Source organism: Scyliorhinus canicula, chromosome 6 (assembly GCF_902713615.1).
Source record: "Scyliorhinus canicula chromosome 6, sScyCan1.1, whole genome shotgun sequence".
In the NCBI taxonomy this organism is placed as follows: Eukaryota; Metazoa; Chordata; class Chondrichthyes; order Carcharhiniformes; family Scyliorhinidae; genus Scyliorhinus; species Scyliorhinus canicula.
Window position 1 is genome coordinate 131081915 of NC_052151.1, and position 19891 is coordinate 131101805.

Genomic DNA, 19891 nt, shown 5'->3' on the forward strand with positions numbered 1-19891 from the left:
GGGGGGGGGGGGAGAGAGAGTGTTGCGCGGCGGTTAGGAGGGGGCCGGGAAGGCCCGGAGATGCGAGAGAGGCGGCAGGTCGGGCACCGGGGCGCGAGCTGGGAGGAGCGCGATGCACTGGAGCGGCCCCGGAGGAGCGAGAGAGGCGAGCAGGCCAGGCGCGGGGGCCTGGGGGCGGGGGTGGGGAGTGTTCCGCGGCGGTTAGGAGGGGACCGGGAGGGCCCGGAGATGCGAGAGAGGCGCGCAGGTCGGGCGTCTGGGCCCGGGGGGGGGGGGGGGGGGAGAGACGCGGCAACCAGGAGGGGGCCGGGAGGAGAGAGAGAGGCGCACAGGCCGGGCACAGGGGCCCGGGGGCGTGGGGGAGAGTGTTGCGCGGCGTCCAGAAGAACCGCAGCCACCGTTTCGGCCTGGCAGACAATGGAGAAGTGGCCCTTCTTCCCGCAGCTCTTACAGAGGGCGGAGCGGGCTGGGCAGCGCGGGCGAGGGTGTTTCGCGAACCCGCAAAAGTAGCAGCGGGGCCCCGTGGATTTGTCGGCGCGTCCCGCGGCACAGGCCTGAGGGAGGTTGGGAGCGGCGGATGGCGGTGGGGAAGCATGCCAGGAGGCCTGGCTGGGGAGATAGGCACGGGTGTTTTGATCGGCGACCTCCAGGGAGGAGGAGAGAGTCCGTGCCTCAGTTAAGCTGAGGTCATCTCTCTCCAGCATCCGCTGGCGGATAGCGGGGGACTGCATCCCAGCCATGTAAGCATCTCTGATCAGTAGTTCCATGTGCTCCGTAGCTGAGACTGCGACGCAGGAGCAATTCCTCCCCAGGATAGCGAGGGCCTGATAATATTGGTTTAGTGACTCACCGGGGAGCTGTCGTCTGGTGGCCAGCAGATGTCGGGCGAATACGCTGTTGACTGGTTTAATGAATTGTCCCTTCAGTTTTAGTATTGCTGCATCATAATCTTTTTCCTCCTTGATTATCGCGTAGGCGTCGATACCCACGCTGGAGTGGAGGATGTGCAGCCATGGTGGGGGGGTGGGTGGTTGTAGATTCCAGGTATCCTTCGAGGCATGTCAGCCAAAGTTGAAAAAGTTCTGCAGAGTTCGGTGTTTGCGGGCTGATGCGGAGGCATTCGGGCTTGAACCGGAACTCCATCTTCAAAAATCTAGTTTATTAAATTGATGAGCCATCAATTGCACGAGAGACGAGTTGCTTTACAAAAGTTAGGCTTTAATAAACTAGAGAACTTAGCCCTGCGGTTGTCTACAATAAAAACCGGGCGTTTGACTATTTATACCTCGGCAAGGAGGCGTGGTTAACTCGGTCGAGAGGCACATAACCGACCGGGGCCAATGGTAAGCCGGTGTTCTACCCCAATGGCAGACAGATATGCAAATCATATCACCACAGTAAGCACCATAAATTTCGGGGAATGTTCCTCCAAACACCTTCCCCCACCGGGAATTGTCGAAACAGTGCCGTTTGGGGCCCTAAAATAGGCCCGAAAGTCCTTTAATAGCGGGAGCTGCCGAACCGGAAGTCCCACCCCTTATATATTTAATGTTGCATCTATATTATTCTTTCTCTAAACTACCTAATTTGTTGGCAATGTATAAGGTGACAATAACTAAAATCATGGTTTTATATCAGTGTCATCTGAGCATTTTCCATATTCACAATTAATCTGCTTTTGGTTTTTGGCATTTACTCTGTGCAAGAGCAATTAAACCATATTTTTTGCGACAAGAAGTAATGTAATTGTTTAAAACTAATTTTGGAGTAGAATGAATACTGTAACATGAGTTTTTTTTACAGAATGCCATTTATAGGAATCCTTTTATATTTTGATTAGAAGCTAGCTCAATTTTACTGCAGTGTCTATGGCGCTTCAATGGGGTTGGCCTTTCAACTGTGTATTGTCTGGCTCTTGATGGCGACCCATTTCCCAGGGTCTGGTTGAGGGAGGGAGGAAGGAAGGAAGTGAGGAAAGAAGAGAGGACTGGTTTGCATTGAGAAAGTGTCCTTCATGACCTCAGGACTCCCAAAGCACTTTATAATTAATGAGGTATTGTTGACGTGTAGTCCCAAATGCAATTTTGGAAACATAATGAAGATGGATAATGGGGTCATTGACTGTCCTGCTGGGCTACCTGTCTCAGGGGAGCATGGAGGTCAGCATTTCCGGCAGCAGATGTTGCTGGATGGAGAATCAAATACATTTTTACACTGAGAAATGTCAACATTTGCCTTCTGCCCATCGACACACATCAAGCTGCCTTTTTACACATTAACTTTCTCCCTGCAGAAAATAGCACCACTGGACCCAAACGTCTTTGGGGATTTTCCCAAGTGCTTGCTGTAACTTTGACCAGAAAACTGGTGATAACAGCAGAAAGACAGCTAATTAGGGCTTCTGTCAATTTCCCACCCGAACTTAGGACAACTGAACAGAGAAAGGTCCTGACGGAATCCCGAGACAGGACATTTTGAATTTCCTGCACCAGAGCACAGGTGATGGGAATTATATTATAAACAGCATCACATAGGGGCAGCACGTGGCACAGTGGTTAGCACTGGGACTGCGGCGCTGAGGACCCGGGTTTGAATCCCGGTCCTGGGTTACTATCCGTGTGGAGTTTGCACATTCTCGCCGTGTCTGCGTGGGTTTCATCCCCACAACCCAAAGATGTACAGGTTAGGTGGATTAGCCACACTAAATTGCCCCTTAATTGGGAAAAAAAATAATTGGGTACTCTAAATTTATTTAAAAATAAATAAACACCATAACGTTATTTGCATCTTTGGATTATGTGGCTGTCCATATTTGGACATGCCTGACTTCTGTCACATACGCTGACAAAGGGTACTTAGGGCCTGGCCATGATTCTACTATTCCACTGACAGAATAAGAAGACTGGACAATTGTGGCAATGATCTTTTCTCTGTTTACATAAAATGTTCTATCCATTGAACTATAAGTACATAGTCCCACTGAGACAAGAGGAACTGTCACTGGGATTGGGTGCAAAGGGTAATCTCAGATTAGAAAGAGATTTTGCCACAGAGATGTATTGTTATTAAACATAAGAACATAAGAACATAAGAACTAGGAGCAGGAGTAGGCCATCTGGCCCCTCGAGCCTGCTCCGCCATTCAATTAGATCATGGCTGATCTTTTGTGGACTCAGCTCCACTTTCCGGCCCGAACACCATAACCCTTAATCCCTTTATTCTTCAAAAAACTATCTATCTTTACCTTAAAAACATGTAATGAAGGAGCCTCAACTGCTTCACTGGGCAAGGAATTCCATAGATTCACAACCCTTTGGGTGAAGAAGTTCCTCCTAAACTCAGTCCTAAATCTACTTCCCCTTATTTTGAGGCTATGCCCCCTAGTTCTGCTGTCACCCGCCAGTGGAAACAACCTGCCCGCATCTATCCTATCTATTCCCTTCATAATTTTAAATGTTTCTATAAGATCCCCCCTCATCCTTCTAAATTCCAACGAGTACAGTCCCAGTCTACTCAACCTCTCCTCATAATCCAACCCCTTCAGCTCTGGGATTAACCTAGTGAATCTCCTCTGCACACCCTCCAGTGCCAGTACGTCCTTTCTCAAGTAAGGAGACCAAAACTGAACACAATACTCCAGGTGTGGCCGCACTAACACCTTATACAATTGCAACATAACCTCCCTAGTCTTAAACTCCATCCCTCTAGCAATGAAGGACAAAATTCCATTTGCCTTCTTAATCACCTGTTGCACTTGTAAACCAACCTTCTGTGACTCATGCACTAGCACACCCAAGTCTCTCTGAACAGCGGCATGCTTTAATATTTTATCGTTTAAATAATAATCCCGTTTGCTGTTATTCCTACAAAAATGGATAACCTCACATTTGTCAACATTGTATCACATTTGTCAACATTAAAGTTACATTGCAAAGTGAAATCTGTGTTCATTATTTGTAATGACACTAAAACAACTCACTTTGTTATAAACATTGTTTAATTGGTGCTGCAGCTCACATCTTCAGGTTGTTTCATGAAAGGTGAGCTGGATGATCTTTGTTAGCTACATGTAATGCACACTATTCCTTCTTCATTCCAAAAGGTAGAGGTACAACGTTCCTTGTCTGATTCTTTTTAACCTCCTCACACTGGGGAGTCACCTTGGCATCCCCGGACAAAGTGCAGATTGTACCTTGCTCTGCAGAAAGAGCAAGTTATATAGGTCCGTCTTGAGCCAACTGACCTCTGAAAAGGCTGCCCCACAGCGATAATGAGCTGGGAGTGACCTTAACAAGCTGAGAGCAGAACGTCTACCCATTAGGGAAAGGAAGTCCCACCCATCTGATTGGCTAGCACCTGAGTAGTCGGAACACAATAGTGGCCACTATTGGGACTAAAATAAGTCCTCGGGAGAAAGTACAAGGTTGCCAGAGGTGTATCCAGCGTCTTTGGTCAGGGGGTGATCATGGAGCCTAGAGCGGAGAGGGGGAAACCATTGGTGCCGGGGGGGGGGGTTATAGAGGCCAAGGTGGGAGCCACAAAGGGGACTACCATCTAGAGGGGAGTGTCCCCAATGGGACATAGAGGACCTACTCCAAAGGAAGTACTCCACCTTTTTACAGCTTTAAAGCCTGAGGTGGTGAAAGAGTAGGGTGGTCTCACTCATTCCACCTTTCCCAGCCGTGTGTATTATTGAAGCAGAAGCAGAAACAGGCGCTTCAGTGACCATTAATTGGCCAGCTCAGGGTATCCAAAGGCCTAAGGACAGGTGGGCTGGCTGCTGCCTTCCCCATTCACTGATTCTGAGGGACAGTTCAGAGGTGGGTGAGAAGGTGGTGGGCTAGCCACCTGTTCTATTGTCCATGTTCCAAATAGACTGGTGGGGCATGCCGTAGACTCCCCCATCATGTTTCAGGTCGGTAACCTTTTATCAGAAGTGAGAAAAGTTCAAAATGGAATCAGTTTTGAGCACATGAAAGGGTGGGAAGGAAGAAAAGCAGAAGGAGAGGGCAATGAGAGAGTCTTGTTGTTTGTTCTTTCTATTCCCAAACCTGGTGGTGCACATCTGCTTCCATAGCGAGATCTATCTTGGAACAGGTCCCTAGTCTGTCACCGGAGGCTTACAGCTTCAGGAATGCCACTCCGCATCAAGCATGGCTGAGCAGGAGTCTCTCCCATTCTCACCACCTGCCATTGGCATGTTGCAAGGGTTTTGCAGTTTGATACTTAACCTGTTTGGCCGCATTATGAGCACACCTTCCTTGGTCTTCAGGTCCTGGGGTGAGACTTAAACATGGAGCTTCTGGTTCAGAGGTAGGGAAGTTACCCACTGCACCACAAGACCTCATCTCTGATAGGGTGGAGGGGAGGAAAAACATGAAAAGGGAAATACAAACTGTAAAGGAAGGATTGGCGGCCACCAGTCAGTATGTTTAACAGATGATAATGGTTTATTTACAAACGGTATTTACGGCCTTTCACAATGTTATCACTACTCGCCATAGGATCTACTCTGGCTGCAAAAGCCTACATTCTGCACCAAGATTCCAGTGCTCCATTCCCATTTGGGTGATGTGGTCATGCGATCCTCCCGATGTATGTTTTTCCATGCCAGCCTTCAATGTTTGGACAGCACGTCAAACTAACCCATTGATTTTTCAGCATTCTATGGACTCTGGAAGAGTTCCAATGAATTGGAGAGTAGATAATGTAAACACATTTTTTAACAAAAGGAGGGAGAGAGAAAACGGGGAATTATAAACTGGTTAGCCAAACATCGGTGGTGGGGGAAAATGCTGGAGTCAATTACTAAGGATGAAATTACTGAGCATTTGGAAAGCGGGGAAAAGATCAGTCCAAGTCAGCATGGATTCACTAAAGGGACATCATGCTTGACAAATCTTCATGAATTTGTAAGGCTGTGACCAGTAGAGTGGACAAGGGTGAACCAATGGATGTCAAAAGGCTTTTGACAAGGTCCCACACAAGAGATTAGTGAATAAAATTTAAGATCATGGTATTAGGGGTAATGTATTGATGTGGATAGAGAATTGGTTGGCAGACAGGAAGCAGAGTGGGAAAAAGCGGGTCCTTTTATGGGTCACAGCTTAAGAATAAGCATTAAGCCATTCAGGCTAGTATGCCTGATAGGGGGCCACTATTCTCACCCCCACTTACATTTGTTTTGTCTTCTGTCCTCGGCATGTTTGTCAATTTCCACCTATCGCTGGCTCCCTATCCAGCCCCACCTCTCCACGCCCCCATTTCCAGTTCTTTCTAGCTTTGACGAAGAGTCATCCAGACTCTAAACGTTAGCTCCCTTCACGCTTCACAGATGCTGTCAGACCTGCTGAGGTTGTCCTGCATTTTCTGTGTTTGTTTTTCAGATTCCAGCATCTGCAATAATTTGTTTTATTTATAGTTTTAAGTGGGGTGGCATGGCGGCACAGCGGTTAGCACTGCTGACCCACAGCACTGAGAATCCGGGTTCGATACTGGCCACAGGTCACTGTCCGTGTGGAGTTTGCACATTCTCCCCGTCGGAGGATCTCACCCCCACAACCCAAGATGTGCAGAGTAGGTGGTTTGGCCACGCTAAATTGCCTTTTAATTGGAAACAAATAATTGGGGACACTAAATTTAAAAAAAAAATAAAATGTATAGTTTTAAACAAGTTGCATTTGTATTTACGTATGTCAGGCATAAAATGTAGCTTAAAGTTTAATTTATATTCTTTATTTATATTCTATATTTGTGGTTTAAAAGATGAAACCTAGGTCTAGTTTCACTTTTACTTGGAGACGTTAGGGCCGGGATCCTTCGACCCCCACTGGGTCGGAGAATCCCCAGGGGGAGACACAAATCCCGCCCCGCCGCCCCGATGCCGGCTACCCTATCATCCCCCGCCATTTTTTGGGCGGCGGCAGGATTCCCGCCACACCAATCGGGGGCCGTTGACAGCACTCCGCCACCAGCGATTCTCCGGGCCCCGATGGGCCGAGTGGCCGTCCAGTTTTGGCCAGTCCTGTCGGCATGAATTACTCATTTCATGCATGGCAGGACCTGGCAGGTAGGTGTGTGGGGCGAGTGGGGCGATCCTCGGGGGGGGGGGGGGCACTTTGGCCTGGCCCCACATCGGAGCCTACCGATCCTGAGGGCGGGCTGTTTCCATGGGGGCCTTCTTTCCTCCTCGACAGGCCCCTGTAGGGTTCCGCCATATTGCCCGGGGGCCGGCGCGGTGAAGAGAAGCCCCGCACATGCGTGGAAATATGCCGGCTGGTCCGCGCATGCGCTAATTCACGCCGGCCGTTCTGCGCATGTGCAAACTCTCGCCGGCCCTTCGGCGCCAGCTGGAGTGGCAGCAACCCCTCCGGCTTCCACCTAGCCCCCAAATATTCGGCGAATTCCTCACTTTTGGAGACTGTTGATACTGGAGTGGTAGGCGTCGGTTTTCCCACCGGCGTGGTGACTTAATCCCCAGAAGGGAGAATCCTGCAGCAGGTCTGGAGCTGCCTGCATAGCCTACATTTTTAATGAGGTTTTATGATGCTTGAAATAATTTAGAGGAGTTAAAAAAACAAAGTAGATGAAAAAACAACATTATTGTCCAGCGACAGGTGTCCAGAGATAGGAAGCTACAGAGGCAGAACAACAGTTTCTAGTTCAGTTGATGATTATGATGTGAAGGTGAAAGAAATTGAAATTTCTCTCTAGGTGGACATACTAGCAGATTAGGATCTCAGTTGAGTTTCTCTAAAGTTAAAGTAACAGTGAAAGACGAGTGAGTTCTGGACGTCGAGAGAGAAATCAAGTTGTAAGTAATCTACTGAGAGAGGGAACTTCAGGGAGCAAGCCTGTTCAGTGAAGTTAAGAGTGAGAAGCAGAGGCAAGTTCCTAGTTTAAAGTGGGAAAGCTGCAGGAAGCAAACAAATCAAAATAGGCCTGTGAGAAGCTAGAGGTCCAAGGAGACTGCCAAATCTTTACTATGGGCCTGTGAAGTAGTGGCGTTCTGTTGGTATGGCTGAATATCTGAGAGGGTGTGTGGAAGGCAATGTGTGCTTGAATGCATGTGGTGATCGTGGGGAGAGGCATATTGGAAGGAGAGATGGAAACCCTGGAGGTGGACCCTTGTGGAAGGTGTCTGAGAGAAAGCGTCGTTTGGGAAAAGATTCCAAAGTGAGTACTTTGAATGTTGAGACGGGAAATCCTTGTATGAAAGATGGAGTTCCAGTTGGTTAACAGTGTGACAAGTGTCTTGGGGGTAGGGGGGCGGGGGGGGGGGGGGGGGGGGGGGGGGGGGGGGGGTGTTGAAAAAAGATTTGTAGCATCTGTTTAGGGTGGCATCCTTCACTTGGTTGACTGAACTATGTGCTTGCTGAGAATATTAGAGCACAAGATGGATTTTGTAACTTGTGTTATCTTTATGAGCCTGTATACATCTGTAAAGGTACAGGTGTTGGTGAAGGAGTAGTGCAACATAGTTAATCTTTTCTTGTATAAAAAACGTTTATTCTTTTGCTAAAAGTTCATCAGCGGGCTCAGTGATTCTGTTCAGTAACCGATCTCCACGTTGCTGAACAAAAAATAAAAGTTAGGATCTATTAGGTCTAGTTTTACCCTCGGATCTGACTTGATCAGTAATACCACCAGCTGAAAGCATGACAATATCCCTTTGTGGAAAGGATGAACAAGACTTAGGAAACAAACAGAAATCCTTTCAAAAAGAAGAGCAGAACTTCTTCACGTTGGGGGTTCCTGGAAGAAAAGTGCCAGTGAATTAAATAATAGTACAAAACCAAATACTGTGGCTGCTGGAAATCTAAAACAAAAACAGAGCATGCTGGTAATATTCGGCAGTATCTGTGGAAAGAAAACAGAGTAACATTTGGGCGGCGCGGTTGTTAGCACTGCTGCCTCACAGAGCTAGGGGCCTTGATTCGATTGAAGCCTTGGGGACTGTGTGGAGTTTTCACATTCTCCCCGTGACTGTGTGGGTTTCCTCCAGGTGCTCTGATTTCCTCCCACAGTCCAAAGATGTGCAGGTTAGGTGGGTTACCACCCCAGTCTCTGTTTCGCTCAGTTCCTTCTCTCTGTGGTCCGCGGAGTCTGTCCATGTGGATCAGTGAAAATTAACGGCATTGACAGAGAGAAAAGCTCCAAAGTGCTGACAGAACCACTGTTCAACAGCTGGTAAGACAGGCCGTTGAGTTCAGAATTCAGGAAAGTGAAGTTTAAGGTTTTGCAACAGCAAAATAGAGAGGGAAACAGTCTAAGGATCAGTGAAAATTAATGGCAGTGACAGAGAGAAAAGCTCCAAAGTGCTGACTACAACTGTTTAAATCGCTTCTCATAATAATCTTTATTAATGTCACAAGTAGACTTACATTAACACTGCAATGAAGTTATTGTGAAAACTTGTTGAAGGAAGATTACTTTCGTTGTCAATGCCAAATTGACAATTTGAGAATGGCACTGCTGGGGTTGGATGTTAAATAATGCTGTAATGATTTCTTCAAATGCATACAACCCAGTTATGTTTTGGCCTTTTGGTTTCCTAAATTGTTTAAACTGTATGAAGCTTGCATTAACATCAATGCTTAACTAAATTAATGACAATCCATTACTTTGATCCTACTGACAAGTGATGCGAACAATACTGCCATTCATTCCTTTCCCATTCTGTGTCAATTCCTTCTGATTATTCCTTTTTTAAATATTTAGATTAAACACCAGCTGCTAACAGTTAGGCAACTGGGGAAACTAAAACTTTAGGACAATTCCCACTCAAGAAATGTTTCTGTTTACATTGCAGCAAAATCTGAATGTTTCTTCCGTAGTGGTGAGTGGTTTATAGCACCACAAGAATAAAGTACTAAAACACAGATAAAACTAATCCCTCAATCTCTGGTTTGTCAGAAATGGATTTTAAAATATTACAGCAATTGACAGCTAAAAGGTCCTCGGGTAGACAAGCACAAGATGAACAGCTAAGAAATTCCTGTGACTTTCAGAAAGCTATCCCTTACCTTAACATGAGCTGATTGAAAGAGTTCCACAAATGGTCAATTTTAAGCAACACATTTGAAGTTAACTTGTGAAGTCTGTCGGTACCACTGAGTTGAACTTGCTGATGAAGAGAAACCAGAGAAGTTAGAGGTACAATAAAGTAATTCAATAAAAGGTCCAGCAATTGGTTCAATACATGATTAATGAAAGGGGCAGTGAGTTGCCACTATCCCCAGATGATTCCAGAGTACAATGATCTGTTAATTCAAACCGATCATAGGCAGCACGGTAGCATTGTGGATAGCACAATCGCTTCACAGCTCCAGGGTCCCAGGTCCGATTCCGGCTTGGGTCACTGTCTGTGCGGAGTCTGCACATCCTCCCTGTGTGTGCGTGGGTTTCCTCCGGGTGCTCCGGTTTCCTCCCACAGTCCAAAGATGTGCAGGTTAGGTGGATTGGCCATGATAAATTGCCCTTAGTGTCCAAAATTGCCCTTAGTGTTGGGTGGGGTTACTGGGTTATGGGGATAGGGTGGGGTTACTGGGTTATGGGGATAGGGTGGGGTTACTGGGCTATGGGGATAGGGTTGTTGACCTTGGGTAGGGTGCTCTTTCCAAGAGCCGGTGCAGACACGATGGGCTGAATGGCCTCCTTCTGCACTGTAAATTCTATAAAGAAGCAACATCTGTATTTCATGGCCACCTTCAGAGCTTGATAAGGGTCAAAGAATGAACTTATAGCCAACTATGGCTGAAAGAGAGCAGCACTGATGAAACAAAAAATGGAAGGATTTAATCAGAATTTGGAAATACAATGGACTGGTTCACATGCTAATGTTTTCAATTAAGTATCAAGACGACTGCCAGTTAAATCATATGCTATGATAGATTGATAATGAATTGCTTGCAATCTTTGGTTGCACTAATCAAACTATTCTTAAATTTGTTACTAATCACATCTCCTCCTCCATTAGAATCACAGTAGATTCGATGGCATAATATTTTCTATGGTTATCCGGGAAGATTTTGAAGTGTGGTAGTGAGAGGGAACTGCCGCGAGCATCCCGGCGCTTGGCCCGACAAGGCAGGCAATGCAATTCAATGTTAACTGGTCCACTTAAGGAGGCCCCATGGGCTTCACGCCACCAGTGGAAGCTCACCAACTGATTTGCTGGGACTGCGCTCGCCAACCCCCGCTAATAAGATTGAGCAGCACTCAAACAGCTCTTGCACAACCAACCCTACTCAGCTCGCAGCCACGGAGAGAGATGACTGTCCCAGGATTTGGAGATGCAGATGAGGGTGACATTTTCAGGTGGTCAAAGCCAGGAGGGATGTCCTGTTCCCTCAAGGGTCCCAGAGGGTGAGCCACAGAGCAGCCAGTGCTAGCTGGGATGAACTGGCAGTGGCCATCAGCTCGGGCAGCGTGTCCAGGAGGACAGGCCTCCAGTGCCACAAGAGGGTCAAACACCTGCACCAGACCGCACGTGTGAGTATACACTGCCCCCTCCCATGAAACCTTCCCACCACCACGTGAACCACCTCCCCAACATTTCATTCCCCACCCCTCCATGGTGAACTATATATGCGTATAACAATGCCCTCTCTGTGTCCCCACAGGAAAGGTTGTCCCACAACCATTGAGAGAGCCAGACTGGCAGTGGCATGTCAGACATCAGAATCCTCACCATCTTCAAGGAACGGACATCACGGAAGTCGGCGCATGCCGCAGAGGTGAGGATCCACCGGGCATCAACCACATGAGTAGTTAATGCCATACAGACTGACCCACCCCTCCCACTAATCACGTGTTCATTCTCCATCAGGACATCCAGCTGATGGCGCCGGCCCACCTGAGCCCTCCCACCTCCCACCTCCCATGAGAACACGTCGGAGGAGAGCTCTGAGGATGCCACAGTCAATGCGTCACAGCTGTCATCCCCACCCTCCACCAGCACAGAGACAAGCACCTCGGTGGTCAATGTTAGTGGTCAGACATCTAGGGAACATTCTGGTGAGCACCTCACACTTGCAGATAGATGCACATCAGGTGGAGGCAGTAATGCCCAGGCAAGACAGAAGTTGGAGGTCTGCTGTGTGTTGTTCCTCGTATCTTAATAAAGCTCATAGTCTCAAGTGTGGAGAAGATGCTTTATTGTGAGTTCGTTCAGTTTCCAGAGCTCGACCTAGAACTACCTTCCAGTGCTAACTACCAGCTTTGCTTGCTGTGTGTCCTGCTTACCAGCCCGCCTGCTGTGAAGAGTGTGTCCTCACTTCCTGTCCTGATGTATTTATATGGCTCTCCCGTGCTCCCTCTAGTGGTCGCTCAGTTGTGTTGCATCTGGTTAACTTGTGATCACCACATCCCCCTTTTTCTCTTAACATATTTTCTGAACATCGTTAAAGAAAATTGTATATCCTGTCCCAGTGTATTTATAGCTCTCCCGCTCGTGTTTGCTCTGTTGTTTTTGTATCTGGTCAATCTACGATCACCACATCCCCCTCTTTCTCATTACATAGTTTCTGTACATCATTAAGGAAAATTATACAAAACAGTAACTTATGATATGCGTATCTATACAAGTGATGATGCTATTGCCTTAGTTAACAAAGCCAATGTATTTATATGTCCAAACTTAATAAACACATTTATGAGTCCAAACTTGATGAATTTGTTCAGAGCTTTTTTTTTCTTTTTGTTGTTGATGACGTGGTGATATTGATATTGCAAGTCCGCTGTGAATGTTGTTGGTGTTCCTTGTTATCTTAAGTACCCAATGCGTCATCCCGAGGTGTTTGCATGGTCACATCACTGATGTTGACTGGCATGGACTTTTTTTTTTGTGCTTGTGGTGTTGATTTATTGTCTCATCCGCCTTGGATGCTGTTGTGCTTGCTTGTTCTGGAGCAGACGTGAGTTTGTGCGATTCGTTGTCATCCCATGACATGTTTGTAGTCTTGTTATCGTTTTGCAGTGTGCTGTGGCATCGTCCATCATGTGCCAAGTAGTGCCATTGTGTACAAGTCGTTGTTTCATTGCTGTTGTTTCTGTCGTTCCTGTTTTTGTTGTTTCCGTTGCCGTACTTGTCGCTGTTTTTGTCGTTTCCGTCTTTGTTGTTGTCGCTATCTTTGCTCCTGACTTTGTTGTGTTTGTTGCCATTCTTGTTGTTTCTGCCTCGGTCGTTGTCGCTATCTTTGTGCCTGACGTTGTTGTTTGTCTTGTTGCGCGTCATGTTGCTTTTATTCTTGCTGTTGTCGTTCTCGTTTCTGCTGTGCTTCTTGCTATTGTTGTTTGTCTTGTCGCGCTTCATGTTGCTTTTCTTCTTGCTGTGTTTCTTTTGACTTTTGTTTTTCTTGTTATACTCTATGAGTGTCCCGAGTGGATAATTTGAGTCATTGAGCATTCCGTCTCGCGAGTGGTGCGAATGATCTGATGTTGCATCGGTGCAGGTGACATCAATCAGTTGTGGAGAATTGTATTCCGCATCTTTGCTTTCTTGGTGCTCGTCTTCCGGAGTCAAAGTCTTCTTGATTACATTTGACGCGGTGTCTGTGGACTCTCGGCGCTCCTCTTCTGGAGTCCAAATCTGCATGATTTCTTTTGGCGTTGTCTCTCTGGGCTCCAGGTGCTCCTCTTCTGGAGTCAAAATCTGCATGTTTTCTTTCGGCATCGTCTCTCTGGACTGTTGGGTGGCGAGACTCTGTGCTTCTGTACAGACAAGCTGAGAACTGTCAGTCTCACTGTGATCCTGTACGTCGAGTGCGAGCACCTTGTCACTGTTTTCGCTCTGTGCTTCGGTACAGACAAGCTGAGAACTGTCAGTCTCACTGTGATCCTGTACGTCGAGTGCGAGCACCTTGTCACTGTTTTCGCTCTGTGCTTCGGTACAGACAAGCTGAGAACTGTCAGTCTCACTGTGATCCTGTACGTTGAGTGTGATCACCTTGTCACTGTCTTCGCATGCAGTGGGCAGAGGTGCATTGTCTTCTTCTTGTTCCTGTGAGCGTGTTGGACTTTCATAGTCCGCTCTTTCTTCTTGTTCCTGTGAGCTTGGTAGACTTTCATAGTCTGCTTGCGGTTGCTCAGGTACAGCGGGTTTACCTTCATGGTCTTGTTCATGCTTGGTGTCCGCCCGGGAGTGTTTGCTGGCATCCCTGTTGGCGTCTTTCATCACTCGCACTGTGGAGCCTGTCATCGCTCGCTCCGTGGAGTCTTCCTGTGCTCTCTGTGTGGCGTCGTCTTCGTCTTGGGTATTGCTGTCATCCAATGTATCGACGAGCTGCCATGGCACCATGGTGTTGGATTCATCCACCATGAGTAGAGTCGTGTTGAGCTTTGCAACGGTGTCGCTGATGCTGTGATCAGCATGTCCAAATAACTCCTCCATGTCTGAGTAGTATTCTTTGAAACCCATTTCATCTTCGTTGGCTTCTTCTACCACGAGTTGATTCGTGTTGAACTTTGCGACCGTGTCGCTGATGCTGTGATAAGCATATCCGACTGACTCAGCTGTGTCTGAGTAGTATTCTCCGAAAACCAAATCATCCTGGTTGGATTCTTCTACCACGAGTTGATTCGTGTTGAACTTTGCGACCGTGTCGCTGATGCTGTGATAAGCATATCCGACTGACTCAGCCATGTCTGAGTAGTATTCTTTGAAAACCAAATCATCTTGGTTGGATTCATCTACCACGAGTTGGTTCGTGTTGTGCTTTGCGACCGTGTCGCTGATGCTGTGATAAGCATATCCGACTGACCCAGTCAGGTCTGAGAGGTAATCGTCGAAAAACAAATCATCTTTTGTTGTTTCGGAATTCTTTTTGTTCGCTTCACTGTGTGTGGTGAAGGCAGCTTTTTCCAAGGTTTTGTGCAAGTTGTTTTTCACTGTTGGTTTAAGTTCAGGCGTTTTTCTGTGTTCTGAGGCAAGAAAATTTGGTTTTACCACTTTAAGTGTCTTGTTTTCAATTTTCGGGCATTTCCCTTTTAAGTGGGCGTGGTCAGGATTCTCAGACGTCATGACGTCACGCGTAGGAACGACTTGCACATGCGCAAATCGGCTTTCTTTCCTTGTGCGGTTCGGTGTCCATTGCGCATGCGCGGCTTGCGCATGCGCATGACGGTCCGCGACGAAGACTTTTTTTGACTGCGCATGCGCGGCTTGCGCATGCGCATAACGATCGGCGCCGCGATCTTTTGTAAACTGCGCATGCGCGACTTCCGGTTCCGGCGCATGCGCAGACGCGATTTGTAGTTCTTTGTTTACCATAGACTGCAAAATGTGCCCCGACGCCATTTTATCGCGGATTTCAGCGTTTTTTCTTTCTAAAGTTGTAAGTTACCTTTTCTTTCCGATCTGGACTGGATTTCAGCGTTTTGGCTTTGTGAAAAATTCCTGTTATTTCTTCTTTTTGATCTGTACTGTGCATTCGCGATTTCCTGATCTTTTTGTGATTTTTTAAGTTTTGCATCACTCAGTCTCTGTGCAGTGTGGACTCTGAGTATGTCTTGCTGTTCAAATTTCTCACAGTACTCTTCAAATTTGTTTAGTACCGTTTGTAAGCTGTTTCTGTCTTCACCTTTTGAGTATTTAAATCCATTATAAACTTTCATAGCTTCATTTCCTTCGATGAGAATTGCTATTTTAATTTCGTCGGAAGCTGCTGCTGCATCATATGCTATGATACCGAAATCGAACATTTGTTTAAACCTTTCCCAGACACTTCTTACTTTTCCAGTCGTGTCCAGGTGAAGTGGGTATCCAAGGCACATCCTCTCATCAGCAATGTCTTCCCAAGTCGAATGTCCAGTAGGAGATTTCCATGCCATTCTTGGTTGAGATTTCCATGCCATTTTTTTTTTTTTTTGTTTTCTGTATCTGCAGCTGAGTTGTCCTGTCATAAGCGTCTGAAATCACTCCTGGGTACCATGTGTTGTTCCTCGTATCTTAATAAAGCTCGTAGTCTCAAGTGTGGAGAAGATGCTTTATTGTGAGTTCGTTCAGTTTCCAGAGCTCGACCTAGAACTACCTTCCAGTGCTAACTACCAGCTTTGCTTGCTGTGTGTCCTGCTTACCAGCCCGCCTGCTGTGAAGAGTGTGTCCTCACTTCCTGTCCTGATGTATTTATATGGCTCTCCCGTGCTCCCTCTAGTGGTCGCTCAGTTGTGTTGCATCTGGTTAACTTGTGATCACCACATGCTGGACCCCAGGACCCAGATGGTTCGCAGTCAGATGCTGAGCGTCTGGAACAGGTTTACTCGGAGCTGAAGCAGATGTTAGGGAGCGGCCGGAACATTGAGAGGGAGATGTCAGCGTCACTTCAGCAGGTTCATAGCCCATTAACGGAGTCCAAGAGGCTACGGGTGCAGGAGATTGTGCTGCCAATGAGTGGCACATAGGCCAACACTGATAGGGTGGCAACCACAGGGGAGAACCTCGTGCACGACGTCGGAAACGTGAGCGGAGGTGTCCAAGGCACGGTGCAGTCGGTTACGGCCATGGCTGAGGGTCTCTGTGGACTCTTCGACTCTCTGGGGGATGTGTCCCAGTACCAGGTGGACCTTGATGAGGTGCTGCGGGACATGTCCCGATCTCAGATGGGAATGGCCAAGGCACAGCGTAGCTTGTCTCAGCCGCAGACGGGCATTGCCGAGGCACTGCAGATTGTGGCCCAGTCACTGGGGGACATGTCCCAGACACTGGGGAGCCACCAGGGCTGACAGGGCCAGTTGGCACAGTGGCAGCCGTGGATGAATCCAGCTGCCCCTCTGTTCCGAGGTGAACTCCCAATGGGAGGAAGAGGCGCTGGGTGACAACCCGGACTCGTGCTATAGACTGACGGTGGCAACCGCCAGCTCCTCCGAGTTCCACCCCTCTGCCGATGCCGCGTCTCGCAGTCAGCACCTGGTACAGGGTGGCATGGCTGTGCATGTGCCACCAGCAAGTGCGCCGGTGCCCTCCGGTCCCAGAATCCCCAGGAGCTTTGAAGGCCATGGGATGTGGTAAGCAGCTGGCTGCCTCCACCTCTGATGTACATCCTGGGGATACACCTAGACGCAGCAGTAGAGCAAGAAGGGCTAAGCACATCAAGGATCACTGAAAAAACACTGGGGGTAGGAGGTAGGTAGGGGTAAGGAAGGGGTATGCATTGTGGGGAGAGTGGGGGAGGGTGTGGAGATTGGGGCAGCACCATCGATAGAGTTGGGCAGTGGTGTACACTTGTCTGAGACAAATGAAAAAACGCTCGCCACAACCAATATGATGCCTCTGGCTCTTTGTTCCGTGATGGAGACTGACCACCAATCTCATCCTCCCCCCCACTAATGCTTCAACCAGCCAACATGCCCTGCCCACGCACACCCGGCCGCCGCGGGGGGGCCCTGCACGCCGGACCACACACCCTGCACCCCAGACACCCGAACAGAATGTCACCATACCCTGGCCATGGTTATGTGCCCGGGGCTGGGGCCCATTCCCTCGGTGTTCGGAGGTTGGCTGCTGTATCTGTATTGCTGCCTCCTGCAGTGTTCAAGCACAGTGTCCATGCATCAAGGTGTGATTGCAAAGCTAGGCAATGAGCCTCACATGCTATATGGCCCGCTAACCAATGGGAATCCACTTGGGATGTGTGAAGTGCTCACTTAACCACAATTTCCAATTCTGCAGTCAGTGGAGGTTATGGGTGATTAGTGGGGAAGACAGACAGGGACTAGGATTGCCCATGGAATGGGTACACGTGATCTAGGGGTTGGTGTGGAGCTGAACGGTTGTCCCCGTCCCCCCCCCCCCCCCCCCCCATCCAGCAGAGCCTCCTCCTGAGCTCCAATACCTCCAACCCCCCCCACCCCATGGCAGTCCACTCCAACCAGGGCAGCAACCCCACCTCCCCCTAGTCACCCTCCCACCCCCGTCCGAGCACAGGGGCAGCAAGCTCAGTGCCCCTGGCTCATTGCCTATGAGTCAAGATGGCTACTCAGCTTCTCGGGTCCCCACAGCAGCTTAAGTGGTGATTATTGATTTCTCGCCATGCGATGAGGGATCTCGATTTCACCTTTGGGAGAGGGCTGGTTGCATCGCAAATGATATGGCGCCCAACGCGGTTTTCATTTTTGGCCTCTTCCGCTATTCACCCCCCTCGCTGGACTAACATTAGAGCGCATTGAGATCACTGAATCGTGCCCACAGTTACTGGACTTGTAATCCAGAGGTTGAATGACTGATCTGCAGACAGACCCTATCATGGCAGCGGTGGAATTAAACCATTTAAATAAACCTGGAATAAAATCTTCCTCTTGGAATAAAAAAAACTAGTGCCACTAATGGTGGCTATGAAACTATGAAATAGTTGTTAAAATATGGTTCACTCATGTCCTTTAGAGAGAGAAAGCTGTTGTATTTACCCAGTCTAGTCTTCACTAGACCTGTTCCACAAATCTGTACAGCGAAACCTGACAGAATATTACTCACCGAGTTATACCTTACCATAAATGGCCCAGGCTGCTCTATCACCATTCCTGGGAGCATCCTTTCATGCTAGAAGGACAGAGTCACCCTAAGTGGAGCACAGTGATTAATTATCAAGAAGGAGTGGCCTACGAGTCCTCAGCATTGAATCTGGACTCTATGCTATCTCAACAGGCCAAGCATAGGCAAGGAAACATCTTACAGGTTCCTAATTTTCATTCTCCCTCAGCTGATGAATCAGTGCTCCTCCATATTAAACACCACTTAAAAGAAGCACTGAAGGCAGCAAGGACACAGAATATACTCTGGGTGAGCTGGCTGGTCTTGAAGAACATGACTATTAACCAACACAAGATAAAAATCTACTTGCCCAAGTCCTTTCCTATCTACATACCACAAATGCATCATTGGTAGGAGTGACTATCACACAGTCCTTGTGGAGGCAAACTTGTATTTTCCCATTGAAGAAATTCTCTCTCATGTTATGTGGCACTTGGCAGCAGCAGTTATTCTTTAATTCGAGGATGACATCTGCTCAGGGGAACGGGTTTATGCCATGGGTCGTCAAGTGACTGAACAGGCTGATTCTCATCTCACGTATCTTCAGACACATTGAACAGGTCACCCCACATGGTGTGGGATCCGGAGTGCAGGATTAATTTTCTTCCAATTATTAATGTCAATTCTGCTGTGCTTCATGGGAAGTCTCAAACTGACTTTGAAACGCTTCCATTGTTCACTCCTGGAACTTTGACCATTTGAGAATTGAGAAAACAAGACCTGGCAGGGAGACAATTTTTGGCCATCCAGACACAATGTCCAGTCCCTCTACATTTATTTTGCAGGAGTTTTACCTGAACTTTTGTGAACGTGGCTTCAAGAAAGACCCCAGCATCTGTGACATTGTCCTATTGAACCTAGGGGATGCGATGGAGGCACAGCCAATGGAATTTCTCCAGAACTCCTATGTGTCACAGTCCAGGTCTCACTGCTGTTCAGGAGTGTGATGATGACAACAGCTGTGTACACTAGCACCTTCATTGACTTGCAAAGATCTTTGTTGTCAAACGTTTGCTGTCATAGTTTGCAGAAGGCTAATCTGGTGCAGCTGGTCTATTGTTGGATCTCAACATCAATTGAGGCCTTTTGAGAAATGTGGCTACCAAACTATAGGAAGTGCTCCACATATTCAAGCATCCCTCCTTCAATTTATATGGACGGTGGCATACCTGGCTGACCAGCTGTGGGTTGATACATGAGTTTTATTTTAGCCAAGTTTGGGTATTGTTATGACCAAGTGAGGCGGAGTGAACTGGCTTCTCTTTATTCAGCCCATTTAGTTGAGTTGCAACAAATGTTTTTTTACAACTTATTTTCCTTATAAGTGTCTTTTTGTAATGCAAATGTATTTATCTTTTAGTAAGG